This window comes from Nasonia vitripennis, assembly GCF_009193385.2.
Source record: "Nasonia vitripennis strain AsymCx chromosome 4 unlocalized genomic scaffold, Nvit_psr_1.1 chr4_random0003, whole genome shotgun sequence".
Taxonomy (NCBI): Eukaryota; Metazoa; Arthropoda; class Insecta; order Hymenoptera; family Pteromalidae; genus Nasonia; species Nasonia vitripennis.
In genome coordinates, this window is record NW_022279638.1 from 955,783 (window position 1) to 981,120 (window position 25,338).

The following is a 25,338-nucleotide window of genomic DNA, read 5'->3' on the forward strand; positions in this document are numbered from 1 at the left end:
TGATTTGGATATACTGGGGGATTGTAGGGAAACGGTAGCAAGAAACGCGGAAATCCTCATAATAGCGGTGGAGTATACAGGGTTAGAAGTGAGTGAATCAAAAAAAAGTACATAATTGTGGATAAGCTAGGCATCTGCAGAGGGGAGGAAGATCTCAGAGTTGGAAATTTTACTTTAGATAGAAACGAGATTAATGTCGAAATAAATAAGAGACTCCATTCGGGTAATGCTTGCTTCTACGCCGTGAGTAATTTAATTAAGTCGAGGCTGTTGTCTAAAAACGTTAAAATAAGAATATACAGGACAATAATACTGCCGGTGGTTCTGTACGGGTGCGAAACGTGGGCTCTCACTAAGCAGGCGGACAACCGTTTTAGGGTATTTGAAAATAAAGTCTTGCGAAAAATATACGGGACGAAGAAAGATGAGGAAATCGGGGAATAGAGGAGACTACACAATGATGAGTTACACAATCTGTACGCGTCACCAAATATTAACAGAATAATAAAATCGCGCAGATTGGGATGGGCAGGGCACGTAGCGAGAATGGGAGATGACCGTACGGCAGCGCGTGTCATGAAGGGCAGGCCGATGGTAACGCAACCTCTAGGTAGACCTAGACATAGATGGGAGGACAACGTAAAAGCAGATCTAGTAGAAATAGGACGGGTCGGTGTCGATCGGAGAGGTGCATCTTGGGCGGGGTTGACACAAGATAGGGCAGCGTGGAAGGCTTGCGTAGATGAGGCGATGATCTTTCGAGTTCCAAATGCCACGTAAAAAAAAATGCAAATAAGGTAGCCTTAACATACATATAGGGCTTTAAAAGTATTTTTATTAAAAGTTTCAGAAAATTTACAAAAAAAGTATCTGGGTGGTTTTGCTTAAAAATGCATCCCTTATGAGCCATTAATCATTGAAAATAGGTAAAAAATGCAAAAATTGCTTGAAACCTCAACTTTGACCAGCTATAACTCGAATCCGAGTGAAGGAATCGCGCTGAAATTTTTTTTTTTTTTTTTGGGAATAAGGTTCAACTTGTAGAACATATATATGCAGTTCGGGCAAAGATTAAAATTTTGATCTTCGATTTTACAGAGAACCACCCGTGTATATATGTGGCGACACAACCAGCTACGTCAGCGCCGCGATCGAGGCACAAACAACTCTTGGTGCCGAGAGAGCTCTTCTGAGCCACGAATCATAGAGCCGGAAACCCCAGACCACCAGAGGCAAATCCACCTTTCTCGAGCCAACAGCCGCCTTAGATGTAGCGACGAGGAGTACGTTCCTTCAGATAGTTCTGAGTGGTCTCCCAGAGAGGTCCTCTCAAGGCCGCACTTTCAACTCGATTTAAATTAGGATTTTACCTTAGATTTTATTACTTAGGCATAGTTTAGGTGTAAGAATAAAAGCGCTATCAGATTGAACAGTCTACTCATTCAGAGTCCTGGATCTCCACCTTCCAGCTCCTTTCCTCTCTGCGGATAATCACGACTCCAATATATATATATATATATATATTGGGGGAGTATAGCCAAAATAACTATATATATATAGTTATTTTGGCTATACTCCCCCCGCCGTACTATGGGCGATTTCAGGAAAAGTATTGTCAAAATCAAATTGCGCATCTCAGGAAAGTGCTAGGGACCTACTTTTTTTTTTAAATGAAGGTTGTACTTCTCAGATATAGGGAAAAATATCAGAATATTGTTTTCTGATGATGTCGAGCCGGGGCACCTATGAAAAGTACGAAATTTTAAGAAAACGATATTTTAGCTACTTGTTAATGCATTAATATGCCATAAAAATACATTTTAAAATAATTGGGAATTTTTGAAACAATCATATACTATTTTTTTAATTAATGAATGATTTTTTTTACCTACATAACCTAAAAATTCATCTATTTCGACCTATTGTACTAAGAAACGTGAATCCGGGACTTAAAATTATCATAAATCTCGGACCTCTAATTTGATTAGCTTCGAATATTATATTCTAATAATACGGCACTATATAAACAAGAAAACATGTTATTTTAAAGTATTCTAACCTACAGGAATTTTAAATCTGAGAAGTTTCATTCTGTAGCATGAAAGATTTCAAAGTTAACACACATAAAATTATTGATAAAATAAAATATTATTATTCTCACCCCATATAACGTACATAAATAATTCTGTGGCTCAAAACCAAAATGACTTGAGTACATATTACAAAAAAAAAAAAATTAAATTTGCTAATATCTAAAAACTACAACAAATTGATTAAAGTCGTTTTGCCGTGCCGTTTTGATAAAACTCATTATTGTAGCATTTTTTCGATAAATTTCTGTGGCATACGATAAATACTTACTTAAAATAATTAAATAAAATAAGATCACAGTTTCATCACAGCATAAATTCCGACAAATTAATGCACATCTTTCCAAAAATATATTATATATATATATATTTTTTTATTAAAATTAGGTGCAAAAATTATGAGAATAAATCGTGAGTGATATCATATAATTACTTTTAGACAATAAAAAAAGACAAAAATATATCGTTATAATTCATAAGATGGGCGGACGAAAAAGAAAAAATAAGCATAATAGAGGACGACCAAGAAAAGTTAGAAGAGGTTCCAATGGCGGAAGATGTACCATAATATCAGATTACTCTATATCTACTAAATATAGACGAGCAAGAGAGGTATGTGGCTTCGCCCAAAATGATGTTGAAATTTTAGAAATAGCGTTAAGTCTTGCAAAGAAATTCACCGTAGATGATACTGATTTATCCAATGGAACGTAAAATGAGAATAATCAACAGTGTGAGTCAAATATATTGAAACATACAGCAGATTCAGCTGCAGCATTTTATTTAGAGCAAAACTTGAATAAAAATTCTTACATAAGTTTATCTAAAGATTGTAAAATGAGAAATACTCCCATTTGTCCCTGCTATTCAGGAATTTCCAAAGCTTTGTCCGAATGTTTACCAAATGGTTACGATATTTCCGAGGTACAGATTGTGGTATCCATGCAGAAGATGTTAAATAAAACTAGTGAGCGACTTTGCAATGCAGTTGCTTTGGATTGGAGTGACAACGACTTGATTGATTTAACACTTTCTGTAACTGTAGGGTTCGATAGTTCTTGAGGCCATAAAAATGTGCATAATAAATGTAAGGATGCTGTAAATGAAAGCGAATCTTCCGAGCAGTCCCTCTTCGTTACAAGCTTCATTATCATTAAAATAAGCTCTAATAAGTCTGATGGAAAATCATGGATCAATCAAATTCCTCAAAGTGTAAGACTTTGTCGACCATTAAGGATTGCATTCGAAAAAGAAACAGATGATTCGACCATACGTGAATACAATCGATTAGAAAATGAAATAAAGAATCTCAGTTCTTATAAATTTAGTCTGTCCAATGGAAAAAACAATTGCGTTTCTTATGAAGTTACACAAACTCTTTTTGATGGGAAATGTTTAAATGTAATCGTGGGAAATAGAGCAACCAGTAGATGTCCAATTTGTAAGATAACGTCTCGTCAGTTTGGAAAATTTGGCAATAATTTCACTCCTGTTGCTGAATCACTGAAGTATGGTTTGGGATTATTGCACGCGGAAATTAATACATTTGAGCATCTCTTAAACATTTCTTATAGAATGCCATTCAAAACGTGCGATATTCGCTAAAAGGTGCGTCTATAATAATTATGTGCACGATGTTTTCCCCGTCAAAACGATCAACGTTGATTCAATGCTGATTTCAATATTGATTTGAGTCTGAAATCAGCGTTGATTCAATATTGAATCCACGTTGAACCAACATGGAATTTGTCCGAAAACGCAACGTGGATTCAGCGTTGATTTCAAACTGAATTCAGTGCTGGATTTCAGGGTTGAAATAAACAATTGTAAAAAATAATATCGCTAAAACCTGGGCTCGAACCCGAGATCTTTTGAATAGTAGACGAATGACTTGACCACTTAGCCATTTCGACACTTTCATTTATATCTCATAATGTAACATAAACGGAATCCTATAGAGAATAACCGAAAATTAACATACTCTATCATGATTTTTATAATACTGGACTGGACCCTCCACTGGACCTCTCTGTGCTCTCGGGAAAGTACCCAGCTTCGAGACTATTTGCCACCTATAGGTTTCCGTGTATGTTACATTATGAGATATACATTGCAAGTGTCGAAATGGCTTAGTGATCAAGTCGTTCGTCTACTAATCAAAAAGTCTTGGGTTCGAGACCACGTCTTGGCGTTTTTTTTTTACAATTTTATTTCAACCCTGATTGAACTTTGAAATCTAGCACTGAATTCTGTCTGAAATCAACGCCGAATCCACGTTGCGTTTTCGGACAAATTCAATGTTGATTCAACGTGGATTCAATATTGAATCAACGCTGATTTCAGACTGAAATCAATATTGAAATCAGCATTGAATCAACGTTTATCGTTTTGACGGGGTTATTTAGAGCCTTAAGCAACTACCTTATTAATCAATAAATGTTTTTTATTAATTTATACATTCTACGATTTTCAGAGCGACATCAAATTCGAAAAAGAGATGTGCAGAAAAAAGTTTTCATTGATTTCTGAGTTAGAGTAGACCAAGTATTACAAGGCCATGGAACAACAAATACTGGAAATATAGCTCGTAGATGTTTTGAAGATCCGAAAAAATTTGCAAGGTCATTGGAAATTAATGAAGATTTGGTTCAAAATATTGTAACTATATTAACTTTATTTAAATGCAAAAAGGAGCTTAAATTAGACGAGTTAGAAAGGTTCTGTATAAATACATATCAACTGTACTACAATACGTATCCATGGTGTCGAATGAATCCAACGCTTCATAAAATTTTAATGCATGGATGTCAAATTGCCAGGAAATGTCCTATGCCTTTAGCATACTATGCCGAAGATGCTAATGAGTCTTGGCATAAGTTTTATCGCAGAAATATGACAGAACACTCCAGACAGACAAGTAGATTAGCACGAATTACGGATGTATTTAACAGAGCAGTGCATATGAGTGACCCAAAACTATCTTTGATGTTCATAGGCAATCAAATAAAATTAGCTAAGAAGCACTTATTCTTTCAAAATGCACAGGCATTGAACTATATAAAAGAAACGTAAGTTTATTTTATAGGCATATTATGAACGAAGAAGAGTGGGAAGAAGAAAACCAGAACACAAGTGATGATGAAAGTAATATGACTTATGATAATTCTGATGAAGAATCTATAATGTAATTATTATGAAATAATAGAAGGTTATCATATTAATTGGAAATGGAATACTTATATCACAGAGTCATTATTTCGTTGCTAATTGTTACTATATAACGTGTAAATACTATAGCGTTAACATGTAATGTAATAGTCTAGGTTACATAATTATATATATTGCGACGTTGCAAACGTCGCAGCCGCGTCGATACGAGGAATCTCGTTCGATGCGGCCAAGCTCTGAGTGGGCGGAAGAAACAAGCGAGTTGGATTGTTGTTGTCGGTGCCAGCCTGACCTCGAGTTCGAGGAACGGGCCGGCTAACCGTCCACGTTAGCGTGAGAGTGAGCATCGTTGGCGCGAGAGTGAGCCTCGACGGCGCGCGCGCTGATTGGTCCTCCGCATGTCGCGAGACAATCAGCGGGCGCCGATGTGCGACTCGCTATCCGCACGGACTGCCAGCCAATCAGGCGCGAGGAAGATGCGCGGGCCCGACGAGCGCGAGTGGAGAGTGAGCGCGAGAACGAGCGGGAAATCGGAGAGTTCTCTCACGACTGTCGACGGGGTACGTCGACGTGCGAGAGAGATACGTAGCCTCCTCTGTTAAGAGGAGAATTGGGAGAGTCTCCCGAGGTTGTGCGAGTGTGCGAGAGTGTGAGAGAGTCATAGGTGCAGCGCGTTGGCACGAGCAAGTGCCGTCGCCCGGACGAGCCAGCAACCATCCGCACGAGAGGAAGGAAGCTAGCCAGTCCGCCATCATCGTCCGGAGGACCAGAGCAACCAGCAGCCTTGGCGTGGGAGAGCCGAGGAAGCTAGCCGTCACCAGGTCCACGAGAGTCAGGGAGGCGCCGGCGGGAGCACCGACGGACGTCCACCAGGGAGAGAGCGAGTAAGAAAGTATTAGAGAGAGAGAGAGAGAGAGAGAGAGAGAGAGAGAGAGAGAGAGAGAGAGAGAGAGAGAGATCCGAGAGTGAGGCGAGTGTGGTGCGGGCACACTAGAGAGAGAGAACTCGAGAGACCAGGGTGTTGGTGTGCAGTGCGGGCGCACACCAAGACGTCTTCTGCGCGAGGCGTCTGGCCAGCGCACGCGAGAGAGAGAGAGAGAGAGAGAGAGAGAGAGAGAGAGAGAGAGAGCAGTACGAGGAGACGCGTGTGCGTGAGATAGAGACAGCGCGAGAGAAAACCCTATAGCTGCGCGGCTGTAGCAGGTCGAGCTTGCCACAAGCGGGAGGCATAGCCCGCGCGCGCGCGCGCGCGCGAGAGAGAGAGAGAGAGAGATCACACTGGCCGCGCGGAGACCGACGAGAGCCGAATCGAGCGCGTACGTGTGCGAGCGAGGCCGCGAGCGCGTACCACGTGACGCTACAGGCTACGGCTTGGGGGCTAACGTGCAGACGCGAGAGAGAGAGAGAGAGAGAGAGAGAGAGAGAGAGTGAGGGAGAGAGAGAGAGAGAGAGAGAGAGTGAGGGAGAGAGAGAGAGAGAGAGAGAGAGAGAGAGAGAGAGAGAGAGAGAGAGAGAGAGAGACAGCCGTCAGCAGACTGGACCTGGGCCTGTGGCCCGCCGTCTGCTGCACGAGCGTGGCTCGTGTTTGAGCGTCCCAGCGTAAACCCTGCGTGGCTAAACTGTGCGCGGGAGGCACTACAGCCACCGTGTTGTAGGGAAGGGCTGGGCGAAATACATGTGCAATAAAACTTAACCATTGTGTGTGATCATTTTCCCCTCTCCCTAGCGTTCTCCCAAACGTGATGATCGCGGTCAAATCCTACGTTTAGAAAAATCCTAGTGCATGCGAGGCTCTAGGTATTGCGCACCTGTATATATATATATATATATATATATATATATATATATATATATATATATATATATAACAATTTATGTACGTTATATGTGGTGAGAATAATAATATTTTATTTTATCAACAATTTTATGTGTGTTAACTTTGAAATCTTTCATGCTACAGAATGAAACTTCTCAGATTTAAAATTCCGGTAGGTTAGAATACTTTAAAATAACATGTTTTCTTGTTTATATAGTGCCGTATTATTAGAATATAATATTCGAAGCTAATCAAATCAGAGGTCCGAGATTTATGATAATTTTAAGTCCCGGATTCACGTTTCTTAGTACAATAGGTCGAAATAGATGAATTTTTAGGTTATGTAGGTAAAAAAAATCATTCATTAATTAAAAAAATAGTATATGATTGTTTCAAAAATTCCCAATTATTTTAAAATGCATTTTTATGGCATATTAATGCATTAACAAGTAGCTAAAATATCGTTCTCTTAAAATTTCGTACTTTTCATAGGTGCCCCGGCTCGACATCATCAGCAAACAATATTCTGATATTTTTCCCTATATCTGAGAAGTACAACCTTCATTTAAAAAAAAATTAGGTCCCTAGCACTTTTCTGAGAGGCGCAATTTGATTTTGACAATACTTTTCCTGAAATCGCCCATAGTGCGCCCCCCCCCCACAGTCCCCCTACTCGGCTTCCCCACAAAATAACGTAAAAATCGTTCATTTTTATGTTATTTTTGAAAAATGCCTCTCCCCACAGCCCCCCATGGCCGCCCTACAGCCTCCCCACATACCCTCCCACACCCCCTTTACACAGAATAATGTACCTGAAAGGGAATAAAATTATTTATCTCTATACTGCAGAGACTTTAGATTATCGTTCGTTAGACCAAAAAGTGCAAATTTTTAAACGATTATAACTAAAAAACTAAACTATGGAACTTCTTAAAAAAAATCATGTTGATGAATTATGATAAGAACTACTTTCTGTATAAATATCGTGATGTTCTACTTATTCTTTCCTAAGAAAATTCAATTACTGAAATACCCGTATTAACGAGCGTGATAACTGAATAAAAAGGCATGAATCAAGTTAGAAACTTGGCTACTGAGAGCCAGCTGAGATTAGTTGCCGATTCGGGTAGAAAGAAGGCAAATGTTGTGCAGCCAAGATTTTTGTCTAGATTTGTTTTAATTAGAACGAAGCTATGGTGACGATCTTGGAAGTCTTATTAAGGTTGATGTGGTAGCAAGCTTCATAAAACGTTCAATGACTTGGTTTGGGCTCGTGATCGTGATCAGGACAAAAACAGAAGCTGCAATGGAGAAACGGCTTATTAAGCAGTACATGTACTGAGCTTGAAGAGGCTAAGAGATTGTGCATTAACTGTTTCAGCTCTAAGAGAAAGGTTGGCGCATGGGTGATTAGGTTAGGCTCTTGATGCTCGATTGCTGCGATGGTCAAGTAGTCAATTTTGTAAAAGAGCAAAACATTTGGATTGGGGATGTCGGAGCCACGCTAATTGGTCGACATGTTCTGGTTTTCCTAATCTCAAAAATATTTTGGATCATAAATAATAAGTACATATACTCATTTATCGCACATAAACGTGGTGCTTTGAGGTGCATATTATAAAACTATATGTGCAAATCCACGACCGACAGTACACAACTTGGGTGTTGGAAGTTGCAAATTTCAAATTGAGGGCATGCCTACCAGACAAACTTTTTTTGGTTCTTCGGGTCACCTGGAGTAAGAAAATTCCCGCGTGCATCGCCGATCGCTTGCCAAACTTTTTTGCGGCGCAGTTGAAGTTCTCTTATGGGGATTTAACATTGAGAAAAAACTAATCGCGATTAAACTTTATCTACTCAGTGTCTGAGAGCGTAATCTAAAAATCTTTTCTACTAGGATCGAGGTATCTGAAGAGAGCTTTATAAAAAAAAAGAAGAAAATAGTCGCCTAGGTCAAAAGTTGCCTAAGCTTGAAAATAGTAAAAAATCACAAAAAGTAAGATTTTTTAAGAAAATCAGATTTTTCTCTTTTTTAAAATTCTTATAACTTTCGATCCAAATAATCAATTTCAACCACCCAGGACTCAAATTAAAGCACTTTTCTCCTACTTTTGTTTACAAAATTTGAATTAACAATTTAATTTTACAATCAGCTATGTATATGCCTATCAATTATGGCCGTTTTTTGACCATTTTCATCGTCATATATACAGCAGATCGTAAAATAAAAGTGTCAGTCTAAATTTTCTAAACAAAAGCGGAAGAAAAGAGCTACAATTTGAGCCTTAGATGGTCAAAATTAACTGCTCGGATCAAAAGTTATAAGGATTTTAAAAATAGGGGAAATTGCTAATTTTCGTAAAAAATCGAAAGGTGATTTTTTGCCATTTTCAAGCCTAGACAACTTTTGGCCTAGGCAACCATTTTTAACCCACCAACTCTCAAATTAATTCTTTTTTTAATACTTTGATTCTATTAAAACACATTTTTATTTTACGCCTCCAGACAAAAAGTAAAACATTTCTGGTTTTCGTTAATTTTCCCCGTGTTAAATTCCCATAAGATAATTTCAGGTGCCCCGCAAAAAAGTTTGACAATCGATCAGTAATGCACGCGGTAATTTTTTCACTCCAGGTATACCAAAGAACCAAAAAAAGTTGGTCTGGTAGGTGTGCTCTCAATTTGAAATTAGCAACTTCCAACGCCCAAGTTGTGTACTGTCGGTCGTGAATTTGCACATATATTTACAAGCGCCTTAATATGTACACTAATGTATGTAATTTAGACAAACGATGCGAACTACGGCGCAAGGTGAAGGCGACGATGAAAGTGAGAATCAGTAAGATGACCGACACTTTTTGATACAATATTTTATGATGTACAGTTTTTTAATAAATAAATCACTAAAAAATCTGTGTTCCGAGGTCACTTACACAATAAGAAACAATTATCAATTTGATTTTTATTGATTTGAAGTATATAGAAAGCATATAATAAGAACTACGGCGCAAGGTGAAGTCATAATCAGTAAAGTTCGCTCTGACAGCCCCTTGACTTCCAGGAAACAATGACTAATTACTTCTTTTGACGAATGCGAGCAATTTTTATTATAAACTCTATAAAAAAAAAAAATCATTGCGAGTGTAGGAGCATTAGTTTGTAATGCGCAACGTTTTAATATGGAACAGACATGATTTTGCTATATACATATAAATACTTGTATATATTAGAAAATAGGATAAGAATATGTTATATATCAATTTTATCAAATATATTATTAATTAAAAATTTATATGTTTAAGTAGTTTTTAAAACGAAAGTTTTTCAATATGCATAACGGCTTGAAGGATCTAACCTAAAGAGCGGGCATTTAAGTACATCAATTTAGTCACTATGAATCTATTTTTATTTTGAAGCAAAACTATGCAACGCTTCGCGATGCAAGGCGTGTAAGGCACGAATGCTGACGCTTGTCCGATCTACCGATGCTTGTGCTTCGTGCTCAGCGTTAATCAATTAACGCTTTTGGGCCTGATAGGGCGTGTCAAACCGAAATTGTTATTCAATTATATGTACCAAAAATCGTTTCTATAGTTGTTGTTTACGTTTAAACGTTTTAAAAAAATGTTTGTCACAGTAAAAAGTTGTGTTTTCAAAATATCTACAACTTTTACCTTAAAGGTTTTTATGTGAAATGTATAGCCTCAAAGTTTTATGATAAATACTGGTTTATTGCTATAAAAAAATCGATTTTGGCCTGTTAACTCGAATTAAAAGCATTTTCACGCTTAAGTGTGAAAAGGAAAAAGTTGTATTTCCTTGAGATCTACAACTTTTCTTTATAACTGTTTTTTGTAGAATGCATAGAATTCGAGTTAGAGCCAAAAAACCGTTTTTAGCGATTTTTGGATGTGACCGCATTCTGCGTATACATGCAGGATCAAGCCTAAAATAAATTAAGCACCTTACTATTACGAGGGGAGTTTGCACACACATTTTTAGCCTGATTGATAAAAGTCTCTCACAGATAATCGAGTAATACCAAAATTTTTATTGAAAAACTACGAAAAAATTGAACAGTGTGCCCGCATTTTAAAAAAACATAGACGATCGGGATAAAATAATTAGTTTTTAGGTTTGTGCAAAAGGAGACTTCCCAAAATTTTAGCCCCAATTGTTTAAATGTATCATTAATAAAACCGAATTCACAAAACAATATCGCTAAAAAAATATTGGAGTAAAAATCGTAATTCATGTACTTAGGTGTAAGATTTAACCTTAAGTTTGCGAAAAAATATTGACAAAAAATAAATCAAATAAAACTAATGAGCAACTACAAGTAAAGATTTAAGAAGTATATTTAACTTGCAGAGATTGATAAATTCATATAAAAATAAGAATTAAGATAACAAGAAAATCCGTCCGGATCCAAATTTGGGATATGATTTATGTCTTTTTTCTTTAATTAGAAAATGGAAAATTTAACTTGGTCTGTAAAATGCAAAGCTTCCCTAGGTAGGAAACAAAAACTTTATTTTTCAATAATTGAGTTTTTTTCAGGAAATAATTAGTGAAATAACTTGATATTTACGCAATAAGTATTATTTATAACAATCATGATTTTTGTAGAACTTATACAGTGTATTGACAAAAAAACGATGAACTGTAATCTAAATTATCTGCAGTGAAAAGATAGGAAATATTATTTACTTTGAGGTACACATTTACTATTTTTATTAACTCTTTCTTTAAAATTATCACAAAAAACTAAATTAAAGGATCGCTATGAAACTTACACATTAATAAAATGAAAAACAGATTTTTTCCTCATTATGCTACGTAAAAACAAGAAGATCAATCATCAGCATATATTAGAGGCCGCAGGTCATACATCAACGTCGCAATGGTTATTATAAGAAAAAGTGACGGACTAGATTTATTTATAATTGTAATATATAATCGAAAATATCAGAATTAATTTTAAAACGATTTCCAAAAAATGGAAAAAAACAACAAATATTTTAGATGCCATTAGCAGTAGAAGTTTGGTGTTATTTCAGTATTTTCCCTTTTTTTCTCTTGATTTTCTCTATTTTGACAAAAATTAAATTATTGACATTTTTATGATCTACAAATTTTATATAATACAGATCGTTATTTTAATAAGATCGTTCTTAACCAACTAGAACGTAATCATGAGATCATGAAAATAACATTGTAACGTTGTGGCCTTGCTAGCGCGAAATCGGATAAGTGTGTCCCACCGAGCTTAGTGGCCGACGCGCAAGGCTACCACGTTAACAAGAGGATCGTCGGGTTACGACCAGGAACTCGCCTTGGTTGCTCAGCATCTCTGTCTTGACGGACCGCGGAGAGTGGCGGAGTCCTTCTATGCTCGTCTTATTTATGAATGGAAGCAAGGGTTTTAGCATGCATAATAATGACACTCTAATAATTTATGCTAAAAGAACCTTCGGGCTTCATCTGCCTTCAGAACGTTTATTCATTCGAAATAACAATGTACACTACGTGCAATCGTGTGTGCGTGTGTTGTGCGTCGAGACGACCATCGAGATCGGCCGGCGCACTATGCGTGACAATCGGGCTTTGCCCTTGTCCCTACACTAAGCTATATACTCGCTCCTGCTTTTCTGCACGTGGTTTGCCATGCGCTAAATTAACCGAGAGAAAGATAGGTGGGCTATTCGCCGACACAGGACAGACTCACGGGTTTACTGATGAACGTCGCGTTGCCGCTGCTGGACGGGCTGGTTGCTCTGGGTTCCACCTCGTCAGCACCGTTTGGTCGGCGGCCCACTGAACTCCTCCTCGTGGCATTGGCAAAAGCTGCAGGCACTAAGTTGCCTTATCCTGGGCACGATGTCGTGGCCCTCGGCTTGACGGTCTAGAGCCGCGCCCTTGGAGATGAGCGGCTCCGACTGCTGACCGGCTTCCGTGGCTCCTGGTCACGTGTAGTCGCTACAGGAGTCGGGAGTCGAAAGAGCGAGTCGCGCTTCTCTCTGCTGATCGATAGTCCTTCTTCGATCGATATGGGGCCCTTCGGATTGCTTCGTGCGAATCCGGCTCTGTTATCTCGTTCTCTCTTGTTGCGTGTTTATTAGTCAGCGTCGGCTATTGTCACGCAGCTTTCCTTTTGCCCCTCCCTCTCTCTCTCTCTCTCTCTCTCTCTCTCTCTCTCTCTCTCTCTCTCTCTCTCTCTCTCTCTCTCTCCTATTCTACTTCTATGCTTCGCGCACGGCTCCTGCCGCCTTGATAGTCGTCGCAATGAGATAGATTCCACTCGCTTTCGGGAACAAGCTCAAGCCCCAGGACGTCTCCTCTGCAGGCAAGGTAGCGTAATCGCAAGGTAGACAGGCTCAAGGTGATGAAGCACGAAGAACCTTGGAGTAGCCGTAGTCTCGGGAAAGGTCGCACACGATTCGATTTAGCGCTTCTCGAAAATAGAAGGAACAGCTTACGCGATCTGGCGAAAAACAGCCTACACGGTAAGCTAGCCTGAACGAATCGGTCGCGCGTATACTAAGTCTCGCGCGCGAAGCTTTCTCTCTCTGCCCCCCTACTTACCGTCGCAGTGTGCTCTCTCTCGTTGCTTATTTATTTCTTTTTTATTTATTTATTCCAGAATAGTACAGAGTATAACTAGTTGATATAGTCACTCAGTACCTTGCAGAGGTAAACAATGTTACCTGTTCGCAAGCACTGGCATTACATAAGAAAATACAAAATTAAAAAATACTTAAAACTAGAAAAACTTACTCTATATGTTACAAACTAAAAGCATCAATCGAATGCTTATTATTGAGCGTTTTACAAATTACTTGCTTATATGTATTTATTTTGCACGCAATATTAACAAATTTCCTTTAAATAATTCATATGTTAAATTATGGCATATTATAATAGTCAACAATTTATTTTAATCTACTACTTTTAGACTATTTGGTAGCGCATTATATGTAATGATTGCTTTGTTAATACTTTTTTTGTCACTAACTCTTTTATAACTTCTATATATAATTAAACTCTTTTCCCTAGTAACACTTGTAAAACTGAAGTACTAGGTTTTGAGATTGTTATAATGTAGCCTTATTGCCTCGAAGATAAAGAGTTTTTCTAGGTTTACATGGCTGTCATGTACGTTGAAACTGTTCTTATTAATTATCTTTAATATTTTAATTTTTAATTTTTGCACCAGATCTCGATTATTTTGATACACTCCAACTCAAGCTAAGATTCCATAGCTTATCATGCTATGGAAAAAAGCATAATATATCATTCGTAGTGTTACCGTCGACGTGATGTTTGATAGCTTATACAAAATATATACTACGTACTTCATTTTTTTAATTATATATTGAATATGCTTATCCAACTTGAAGTTATAATCAAAAACAATTCCAAGGTATTTTAAGCTCTCCACTCTAGTCAACATCCTATCCTGGATTGTTACTTCTATGTGAGCCGGTACACTATTACAATAGCTTCCGAATGTCATGCAGACCGTTTTATCTACATTCAGTGATAATTTATTCACTGTTAGCCAGTTATCTATGACCAATAGGAATTTATTCATGGTACTTTGCGCCTCTAACCAAGTCTCTCCAGTGGCTATTAAGGCAGTATCATCAGCATAAGACAGAGTAGAGTCCAGGGGTATCTCCTTCAAGATATCATTAATATATAATATAAATAGTAGTGGCCCCAGGATAGTACCCTGGGGGACACCTGTGTTTATCAACAAAAAATCACTTCTACTATCTTTGATTTTAACTGTCTGGTATCTATTATCAAGATAGCTTGAAAGAAGGTCCAAAGCCTGACCCCTAATGCCTATACAGTAAAGTTTCTTTAGTAGTAGTTTATGATCGACCGTATCGAAAGCCTTGGCTAGATCAAGAAAAGTTACAATTGTTGGTGTATTCCTATCCAAATTATTATACAATACTTCAGTAATATAATTTAACGCATCCTTTGAGCCAATATTTTTCCTAAATCCAAATTGATGCTTGGATAAAATATTATTTTTATGGACAAATTCATACAACCTATTATATATTATTGTTTCCGGCCAATGCATCCGGCCAAATCGCATTTTCAATACACATATTGAAAATATGCGTTAATGGTACCGAGATACAACATCCAAAAATCTTTAAGGTCTTACTATTTAATTTATCAACACCACTGCTTTTTAGCTTCAAGTTGTTGATTATATTTATTACCTCACTCGTACTTGTAGGTTTAAGAAATATTGAATTTGGATTTGTATTTGGTTGTTTAAATTCGGCATTATTGGGTTTCACTACATCATCAGACAATTTGTGGCCAATATCACAAACAAATTTGTTCACTTTCTTAGCTATCTCTACTTTATCAGTAATTTTATTATCATTAACCTTTATATAACTTATGGTATTACTATTTTTCTGCTTCCTCATTTTGTTGTTTATGATACCCCAAAGTTTTTTAGGATTGTTTACATTATTTTTAACTAGCTTTGCATCATATTTAATTTTAGCATCTTTGATAACTTTATCCAACATTTTAGCCTAGTTTTTGTAATCCAGTTTGAGTTGATCATTTGAAATATCATTTGAATATCTTCCATAAGTTATATAAAAGTTCTTTGGTTTTACCTGATTTAATTATTCCATCAGTAATTTAATTCTTCCTACCCTGCTGTTCATTTTTACTTTTTTTCGATTTAGCTTGTTCTATACATAGCTTAATTTTTTTCTATTAAATTATTTGTAGCTATATTTGGATCTTGCTTTGACAATTTTCAGTCCAATTTCAGTCCAATTAATGGTAGCCGCAATATGTTTTATTTTGTAGTTTATTAATTCTATAGGTTTAATTTGTTCTGCTTTCATTTTGTTGACTGCAATAAAAATAGGGTAGTGGTCAGTTATCGCAGCTTTGAGTTTATAAGTAATTGTGTAAATGTTATTAGTTTTTATAAATATATTGTCAATGCAGGATCCTTTGGCTAAGCCTATGGGTGGTCTAGTCACCAACAAATCCAGGTTTATAACCTTTTTCTAGAAAATTGCACGGAAATCCCTGGCTCATGAAATCGCATTCTAACAGATCTACATTAAAATCGCCAATCACAAGATGATATTTGATGTTTTTCTTTCTGATTAAGTATTTATTCATATCCATTATAAATTCAGTTTTTAGTATTTCGTGAGATCTGTATATGGACGATATTTCAATATTACTATTTAACTTAATTCTAGTATTTACAAACTTAATTCTACCATATTTAACAACTTCGGTATTTTGTACTAAATTATTATTAACAAAGACTATAACCCCATCATTTTTATTTAACCTACTATCGCTGTAATAGCAGTCATATGTCCCATTGGATCCTATCAGTTCATATATACTATGATTAACTTGTTTGAATGTTATATAAGTTATATGTCAGTGCATATTACAACAGATGGTTTGATACTTAGACTCTTAAATAAAATTTTAACTCTATCGAAATTAGCATTCATACTTCTAACATTTAGGAGCACAATTAAATCATTTTTATTACTAATCAATTTGTTAGAATTATCAATATTATTACAAGTTCTCTCTTTCTGAATTGAATCTTTACTTATAGTGTCTAAATATTCGAAAGTAGCCATTTTATCAATTTAAATTTTTACCGCTTCTAAGTCTTGATCCTTTCTGGGTTGATTGAATTTGCGTAGAGAACCGCTTTTGTTTGTTTATGAAATAGCTGGGACACTTGTCGGGAGTCAACCGCATACCCGCCATGTTAGCAAATTGATGTATATATATATTTTTTAGTGTTGACATATCACAATATTTAGAATTATTTACAATTCTAATTGTTTCTTACACTAAGAATCACATAAATATGAATCATTTTCAAAAATGTACATTTAAATAAATATTTAATGCAGTATATAGTTAAACACACTTAAACGTTAATGTGACAGTTGAAGTTAAATAATAAGTATTGGCTATATAAAAACACAAATTAATTATCTATTGATCTGTTATCTGTGTATTTTATAATATCTTATCTATTGATCTATTATCAATAAGGTATTATAAAATACGATACTGTTTTAATCAGATTTTTGTTTGATGATTTTTTTTGTTGCTATTTTAGTTTGATAAATATACAATGTCTTTGTACATTTGTCTAAACTTATTATTCTATTATTCATTATTTTCTGATAGATTTTGAGCAGTTACTTTTTCTTTGTGTTGGCTTCTAAAAGAGTTAATTAATGATTGCTGTATATAATACCTTAAGTTTCTCAATATGGGTGGGGAGAAATGTACCGAAGCTTATTTTGCAGATAAATGAAAATACAAAAAGTTAAAAATACTGAAGAAACAAATCTTATCAAGTAAAGTTGCTAAAAGTTGAAATTGCCGAAAAAAATCACAAAGGGTAAAAATGCCGAAAGTTAAAAATGCCGAAAACTAAGATATGTTTAAAATAGTTAAAATTTCGTTCATTTACCGGTCAACATATATGTTTCGGCATTTTATTTTTTGGCATTTTTACCTGTCGTGAATAATTTTTCGGAATTTTTGAAAAATGAATATTCTGACCATTGACACTTTCATCTTTTGGTAAATTTACCTTTCGGTACTGTCACGTCAGCCTACCATTACCTAGACTGGCCGGCCAAAGCAAACACGAATATAACGTCAAGCATAACAGAGGCTGGGGAACCAACGATGGTCGACAACGCAGAACGCGACAAGACAAGCCAACGTCTGACGCGCGCAGTTGGAGAAGAAAGGGTGACGATCCTGAATAAACCAGGTAAAACAGGGGGAAACTCCCCGGGGCTGCCGGACAATAAGGAAGCCATAAATCTCTGACAACCCACCCAAATAAGTGGAAATCGATGCAACAATGAGGTAAATTAAAATAAAGAAAACCATTGCAGATGGCCAGGCTAGGGGCCGTGTACTAAGTGGCGCTAATTAATAAAAGGGGAGCTCACCCCCGCTGAGACATACACCCTCCCAAATTTCTGCAGCACCATCATTTCATTGCCAGACCTCTCCGCTTTCCATGAAATAGTGACGAACGGACCTCCAGCTGCAGCACGTCCACGCCAGCTGCATGGTGAACGTCTCGAAGCGGCGTGCGCGAATTTCGTATACTTTTAGATATGGGCATCGTCCGACTTTCGGATAGTTCGTGGGCGAGCCCGCTCCGCCTAGTCAAAAAGCCGATGGATCGTACCGCATCACGGGCGACTATCGTCAGCTTAACAGACGCACTGTTCCAGACAGATATCCACTTCCGATTATAGAGGATCTTCTGCTTGAACTCTAAGGCGACACCTTCTCGGTTGTAGATTTAAAGAAAGCATTTTATCAAGTTCCTGTCGCACCTGAAGACGCACACAAGACTGCAATTATTACTTCATTTGGACTTTTTGAATTCACCAGATCTTCGATGGGACTTCGCAACGCTGCTCAATCTCTACAACGTGCAATGGATCACCTCCTGCGCGATCTGCACGACATAGTCGTAGTCTCCTGGGACAGAGAACTACACCTGGAGCATCTCAAGACCCTCTTCGCTACGCTACGCAAGGCTCACATCAAGATCAATCAAGATAAGTGCATGCTGGCCAAGAAAGAAGTCATTTATCTTGGGTACCGCATTTCAAAAGATGGTTGTAGTTCACCACCAGGCAAGGTCGAGGCAATTCAAGTTTTTCCGCAGCCGGCTGACACATCGCAACTTCGCCGTTTTCTGCAGCTGGTAAACTATTACAGGCGATGCATCCCTGGAACTGCACGCCTCCTTGCACCCTCAACGGTCTGCTCAAGCTCTTGCCGCAGCGCAAGAAACCGTCGTCTCTCAACTGGACACACGAAGCTCTAGACGCATTCAAGAAGACGAAGCAGGCACTAGCTGACACCGTTACTACTACGTTTTTGCGTCACGACGCTCGTTTACGGCTCTATACCGACGCCTCCGACGTCGCCATCGGTGCATCCCTGGAGCAGCACGACCATGACGACATCCGGAGACCGCTGGGCTTCTTTTCCAGAAAGCTCTCGGACACCGAGAGGCGCTGTGCTACAGCACCTACGATAGGGAGCTTCTCGCCGCATTCGCCTCGGTAAAGCACTTCTGCAGCATCCTCGAGGGGCGCCCTTTCACGTTATTGACGGATCACAAGCAGCTATCTCTCGCAGCACAGCAGCCTCCATAGAAAGCATCGCCACGCCAGTCAAGACAGTTGGATTTCCTGTTTCAGTTCCAGATAACCTTAGCTTATGTCAAAGGCCTCAACAACACTGCTGCAGACGCCCTTTCACTAGTAGAAGCCATCAAGATGCCGGCATGCCTGGACCTCATCATCCTCGCTCAGCAGCAAGCAAGCGATGCGGACCTGCCACACTTGCTCGACGTCGGAGACGAGAAACTGCAGCCTCTCAATATCGAGGGCTCCTCCCTGTACTGCGCAGTGAATGGGAACGTTATTCGGCCGTACCTCCCCAAGGAGCTGAGGAAGACTGTCTTCGAGGCACTCCACGGCCTCCCTCATCCAGGCGTCCGTTCGACCACCAGAACAATCACCCAAAAGTACTTCCATCCGCCCATGCCATCCGCCCAGCCCATGATCCGTTCGGCCACCAGAACAATCACCCAAAAGTACTTCCATCCGCCCATGCCATCCGCCCAGCCCATGATCCGTTCGACCACCAGAACAATCACCCAAAAGTACTTCCATCCGCCCATGCCATCCGCCCAGCCGCAACCAGCTGCGTCACCACCTGCCCTGGCGTCTCCAACATCGCCGCCGCCGCCCTGCCCCGCCAGCCCATCCCTCAACAGGCCCAAGAAGACGGTATCGTTCCGGACGCAGGGCACGTCCGGCACTGACGAGGGAGTAGCTGTGGCTACACGCACTGGGCAGCAGCGCCGCCAGCGTAAGCAGACGCTACGTCCAAGACCCGACTTCATAAAGAAGAATCATTTAAATTCTAAATGTATTGCTCTAATGTTATTGTTATTGCATGCGAAATAAATCGTGGGGCGTGGTAGTGCCCCGATGGCATGTGTTTTTATACACTGTGCCGTCGGGGAGCAACGTTACCCTATTATATTTTGAATTGGCTTTTTAACCTTAGTGCGTTTTATTGTCTCCAATGGTTTCTTGTCTGATATGTTTTCGATGCTTATATTTGAGTAATGTATTTTAAAGATTTTAATAGGAAATTCTAATGATTATAATATTTTGCTTCAAAATTTTCTCTTTTAGCAAAATAATTATGATTAAAAATCAATTTGCAACAATTTCTTAAAATATTGGCCGTGCGATCCTCATCTTTTTAAGTACAACAATACAAGAATATTTCATGGGATAATACGTTACATAAGGTTATCTTCAGCAATATACCATACTACGCCTCGAATGTCCCCAGAACATAATATTTATGTGCAACTCTAATGGTAAAAGAATTATAAAGTTATCTGCTAAGCGTCACTGCCTTTTACGAAACGAATCGCAGTTGCAGAGAGCCGAACGTTCGGCGTAAGCATCTATCTACATAAATATTCTGAGGAAAGAGGATCAGATTTTTCAGACTAGAAGTTGTCTAGTTGTCTTTATCTAATTTTTTTTTTGCATCGTTTACAAACGTGGCTCACTATTTGTTTGAGAGGACAGAGGCACACGCAGTAGTAGAGTATGACCGACATTGTGTAAACATAAAACATAGCCTAAAACAATGGTGTTTCGGAACTGTTTGGTGCGCACAAACTCTCGCGAATCTGTCTACTTATTGTGCATGATTGTACGTGATTGTGCATGATTGTGCATTTATCAAAGAACCTTCGCGCTACCGCTAGTGTACCGCTCGACAAAATTAATATTTCTAATACTTAGGCATTGAATACATGCCAAGACTCGACGTATGAATCCAGAGAGTAAAAAACAGCATGCTCTACATTAGCGAATATCTTGTAACCCTTGATTCATATCAGTGGACTGGAAACTTGGCACCGGCCAATCGCACCAGGATATGCAGGACTACCACAAAAGAGTCAAGCGAGATCGACACCGTGATCTACGGAAAATCTTGTTACGTGGGATAGTCGGGTGATAGGGTGCTCGTAGCGTCCAAGGGTCAAGCCCAGGGACTTGAGGAAAGGTGGAAGACAAAGACAATGGGTGCTGTTTAGTCTGGATTTATTCTACTTATTGTTAGTGAGAGTGAGAGAGGTGTGTGTCTACCTTAGTGGGCCCTCACGGAACTTGTGAATGTCAAGAGGAGCGCCTCCCGCCGACTGTCACGAACTGCCCGCGATCAGACAATAAGCCTCGCGAATGCACATCAGTATGCAGTGATAAGGCGGGTGCAAGGTGTCATCGGTTCGTACGAGCTTGCGATGCACTTTGGCTGTTACTTTGCTTCATTACACGTATGCACGCTAGTGTGCGTATGTGACAATCTATAAGCTCGTCTTCAACTCCACGAGCTCTCACTGCTCGAGCTCGACGACAAACCTGTCCCCTGCAATGTCGACCTCCACGTGTATGGTTGTGCGACTTGTACTTCAGCCTCCTCAACGGCAACTATACCAAGACCTCATACGCTTGTTTCTTCGGAATGAGTCTACAATAAACGACAAGGTCTTCCTTCTTTTGCCGTTACAGTGGTTTCGGTCAGCCCTCACGTATTAGTGCAGCAAACTTCGCCAAAATTAGCAAGCGCCGCAACTATGACTGCCGGAGCTGCTCCTATAGATCGGCAGTGCCGAAAGTCCGACCAACCTCAAGCTTAGCATACCCGTGTCACCCGGCTACAAATCCAAGCCTACTAGTATTGCCCGCCAGTATTATCAAGATCCTCACGCCTCAGATGATAAAGGTTGATCAATAGCAACAGCAGCAAGATAACAAGGTTCTCGAGAGGTCGTTTATCTGTTAAGGTCCTTTCTTCTGAACTTTAATCAAACGAATTACATAGGTATGAAATCGGTTTGAAAAACACCTTTTACAAAGTAAAATGTTGGCAACTATAAGTTTGGTCTCCACCCTGGTAGAAAATAACCCAACAGTTGATTATAATTGGCCAACGAACCTGCCAAAAACGTCACTTCAACCAACAGTTTGCCGTTGATAAGCATTTCTACCAGGGCATCTTCTTAAATCTGTACATTTGTACAAGAATCCTATTCTAACTTCTCCTTCAAAATTTCTGTATATGCTTATAAATATGCGTTAATGAATGTAGTAAAATCAGTTTTATATATGTCAACCATCAAGCATTAAAGTTCAGCAGGTGAGATAAGATCAGCTGACTAGTGTTTAACAAAAAAAGGTTGCAATTTTCAAAAAAATTATTTTAATGCACACTTGCCGTCCCGTCGTCTTATAGTTTATCGATAAAACATTCGAATTGTTATTATTAAGGTGTAAATCTGTTAAATCATATTAAAACGACAACATTTTTTTATTATAATCTAACAGGAGTTTTGCTTTATTGTAAAAATCTTTAAATATATACGTGAAAGTTTATATCAAAGAAAATATCTCAAGCCAGCTTTAATAATTTGCAAAAATAATGAGTATTTTTGAAATCATATAGTAATATTATTTTTGCTTTAATAATTTGGCTTCACGATTCTTTTTTTTTTCATTAACTTTTGCGTATGGATAAAGTGTTTTAATGCATTTCTCTACTTTTTTTAAAAATGGCGATAAATGTGCATATTTACGTGGAAATAATGATTGTTAAGTAATCAATAAGTTGTTTTTAGCCAGTATACATCGTAGACTATAAAACAACGGGACGGCAAGTGTGCATAAAAATAATATTTTTGAAAATTGTAACCTTTTTTTAATAAACACTAGTCAGCTGATCTTATCTCACCTGCTGAACTTTCATGCTTGATGCTTGACATATATAAAACTGATTTTACTACATTCATTAACGTATATTTATAAGCATATACAGAAATTTTGAAGAAGAAATTAGAATAGGATTCTTATACAAATGTACAGATTTAAGAAGATGCCCTGGTAGAAATGCTTATCAACGGCAAACTGTTGGTTGAAATGACGTTTTTGGCAGGTTCGTTGGCCAATTATAATCAACTGTTGGGTTATTTTCTACCAGGATGTAGACCAAACTTATAGTTACCAACATTTTACCTTGTAAAAGGTGTTTTTCATAATATACACAACAAATTGTTGTTATTGTTAAATGCGTTTTTTTTTATAACACATGATTGTTTTTTGTTTTTGATTTTATGTAAGCTTAACAAAGAAAGTTTGTTGGTTTAAAAGTATTTTTATATTAATTTTTTCGTAATACCAGTGCTTCGTTTACTTGTGCAAGGTACTGAGTATTGCTATGTTTATTTATACTCTGTACTATTTCTGGAAAAAGTAAGAGAATAAATATATATAAGCTTATGAAATCGCTTCCTCAAACACTTCGTCGTGGTGAATCTAAATCCCGTGCTAGATAAAACATGTTTGACGCACGCTAGACTAGCACAACTCAAACTTTAAACAACGAATTTCTATAAAAATTTCCCGATTTTTGCGAAAATGTCCCTAATGAACATTTTTAAATGTTCACAATTTACAAGTTTTTACCAAATTTTAAATTGTTTTCACAAGTATTTTTTTAAATTGTTCACTTTTTTTAGAAATTTTTGAAACTTTTTAAAACTTCTCTCTCTTTGTCCAAGGTTTTCAAGAACTTAACTAATCCAATAATCAAATAAAAACGTAAAATACTCATATTTTAAGTAATATAAGTCGCAAATTGTGCTAGTCTTCGCGGCAAATCGTGAGTTGTGCTAGTTTTCGTTTGAAAATTTGAACTGTGCTAGTCTTCGTACGGAGCGATGTGATAATGTCATCAAAGGATCTCAAATATGTTTTGTTTTCTTTCATTTTCCACTATTTTATGTATCTTACTATAATAATCATAATTTAAAGGTTATATAATTTTTGTCTAAGTTTGTAAAATTTAAACATTTCTATAAAAAATGTCTTTGAAAACATTTTTTAATAAGATTTTTCTGCTAGTTATTTAACTCATGTTTTGATTTTTTTTTATTTCCACACGAGGCATTTAATTAACAAATTAAATATACTATACTATCAAATATCCATTTTCATAGTATAATAATTGATTTATTATAAAGCCTATTTATTATTATCAATTTTGTTTTTTATCAAAACAAGATAATTCATTTGCAGTAATTTCAATCAATCCATAACGGGGCAGCAGTTCGCAATACTCTTGTCGGTAAAGATGAAATTCTTGATTTCCGTTTTCGTATGGAAGTTGATTCGAAAGTCATAAGTTCTATTAATAATATAATATTATAAGTCATCTAAATTTGAGTTCTTTAGGAGTCTATATTAGTTATAAGTTGATTTTTCTACACAATTCTTAAATTAATCAAATTCACTCCAGACAAAAATATTATTAATTATAGGTATTTTTGTTATGAACATTTCTTTAAACAATACTCTATTTTTTGCGGGTAGTGTATTTGTTTACTTATGGCTTGAATATATCATTATTATGTATGAATAAAATATTCAAGAATGAATTTACAAATCCTCTGCAAATTTTTATAAAAGTTATTATACTTTATCCTTGACCATAGGAATAATTCAGAATCATTGAAATTTTATGGATAAAATGTTATAAATAATAAAATTTCTGTGAACTTTAGCAATTTTAGCGTTATAAATATTTATTATGTTGAACGTATATTATTATTTACCTACTTATAACTTACACAGAATAGGATCTAAAATATTCTCTAGTTTATGTAACTTTGTGTTCATAATTTAATATAATTTAAGATGACAGTGTTTAACAAACATATTGACTTCTATAATTGAATATCTTTTTTTGTTTGTGATATTGCAGAAAATCACATGGAATAAATTTTCGTTTGTACGAACGAAGGTTTAGTAATAGTGAAATTTAAATGCAATGAAAGCATTCCCAGCGAAAATCATAATATAGAATAAACACATACATGAGAATGTATAAAAAAGAACAACGAATAAGATGTACGATTTAAGAATAAAATGTGAGGATCTTTTGTAGCAGCTCAAGTTACTAGTAAACTGCTGCTGGAACTACTAGTGCAACTACTACGCAAATAGTAATTCAACTACTTTTTCTGTATTGCTTCCTCCTAGAAGATGCTTTGTAATACTAAAATTTTGAGTTTCGTCAAAACTTCTA

General features: G+C 37.3%; 1 protein-coding gene across 3 annotated transcripts in view; it reads left to right on the forward strand.

The window, feature by feature from the left end:
• Positions 1 to 24,391: 24,391 nt before the first annotated feature.
• Positions 24,392 to 25,338, forward strand: part of LOC100119218 (disks large 1 tumor suppressor protein) — a 1,703,670-nt gene continuing 1,702,723 nt past the window's right edge. The window contains exons 1-2 of one of the 3 annotated variants that reach the window (XM_032601902.1): positions 24,410 to 24,571; positions 25,015 to 25,255. The gene's annotated coding sequence lies outside the window, so the exon portion shown is untranslated. Of the gene's footprint in view, positions 24,620 to 25,014; positions 25,256 to 25,338 lie in introns of all 3 variants that reach the window. The other 2 variants (XM_031928125.2, XM_031928126.2) reach the window with 2 other exon arrangements.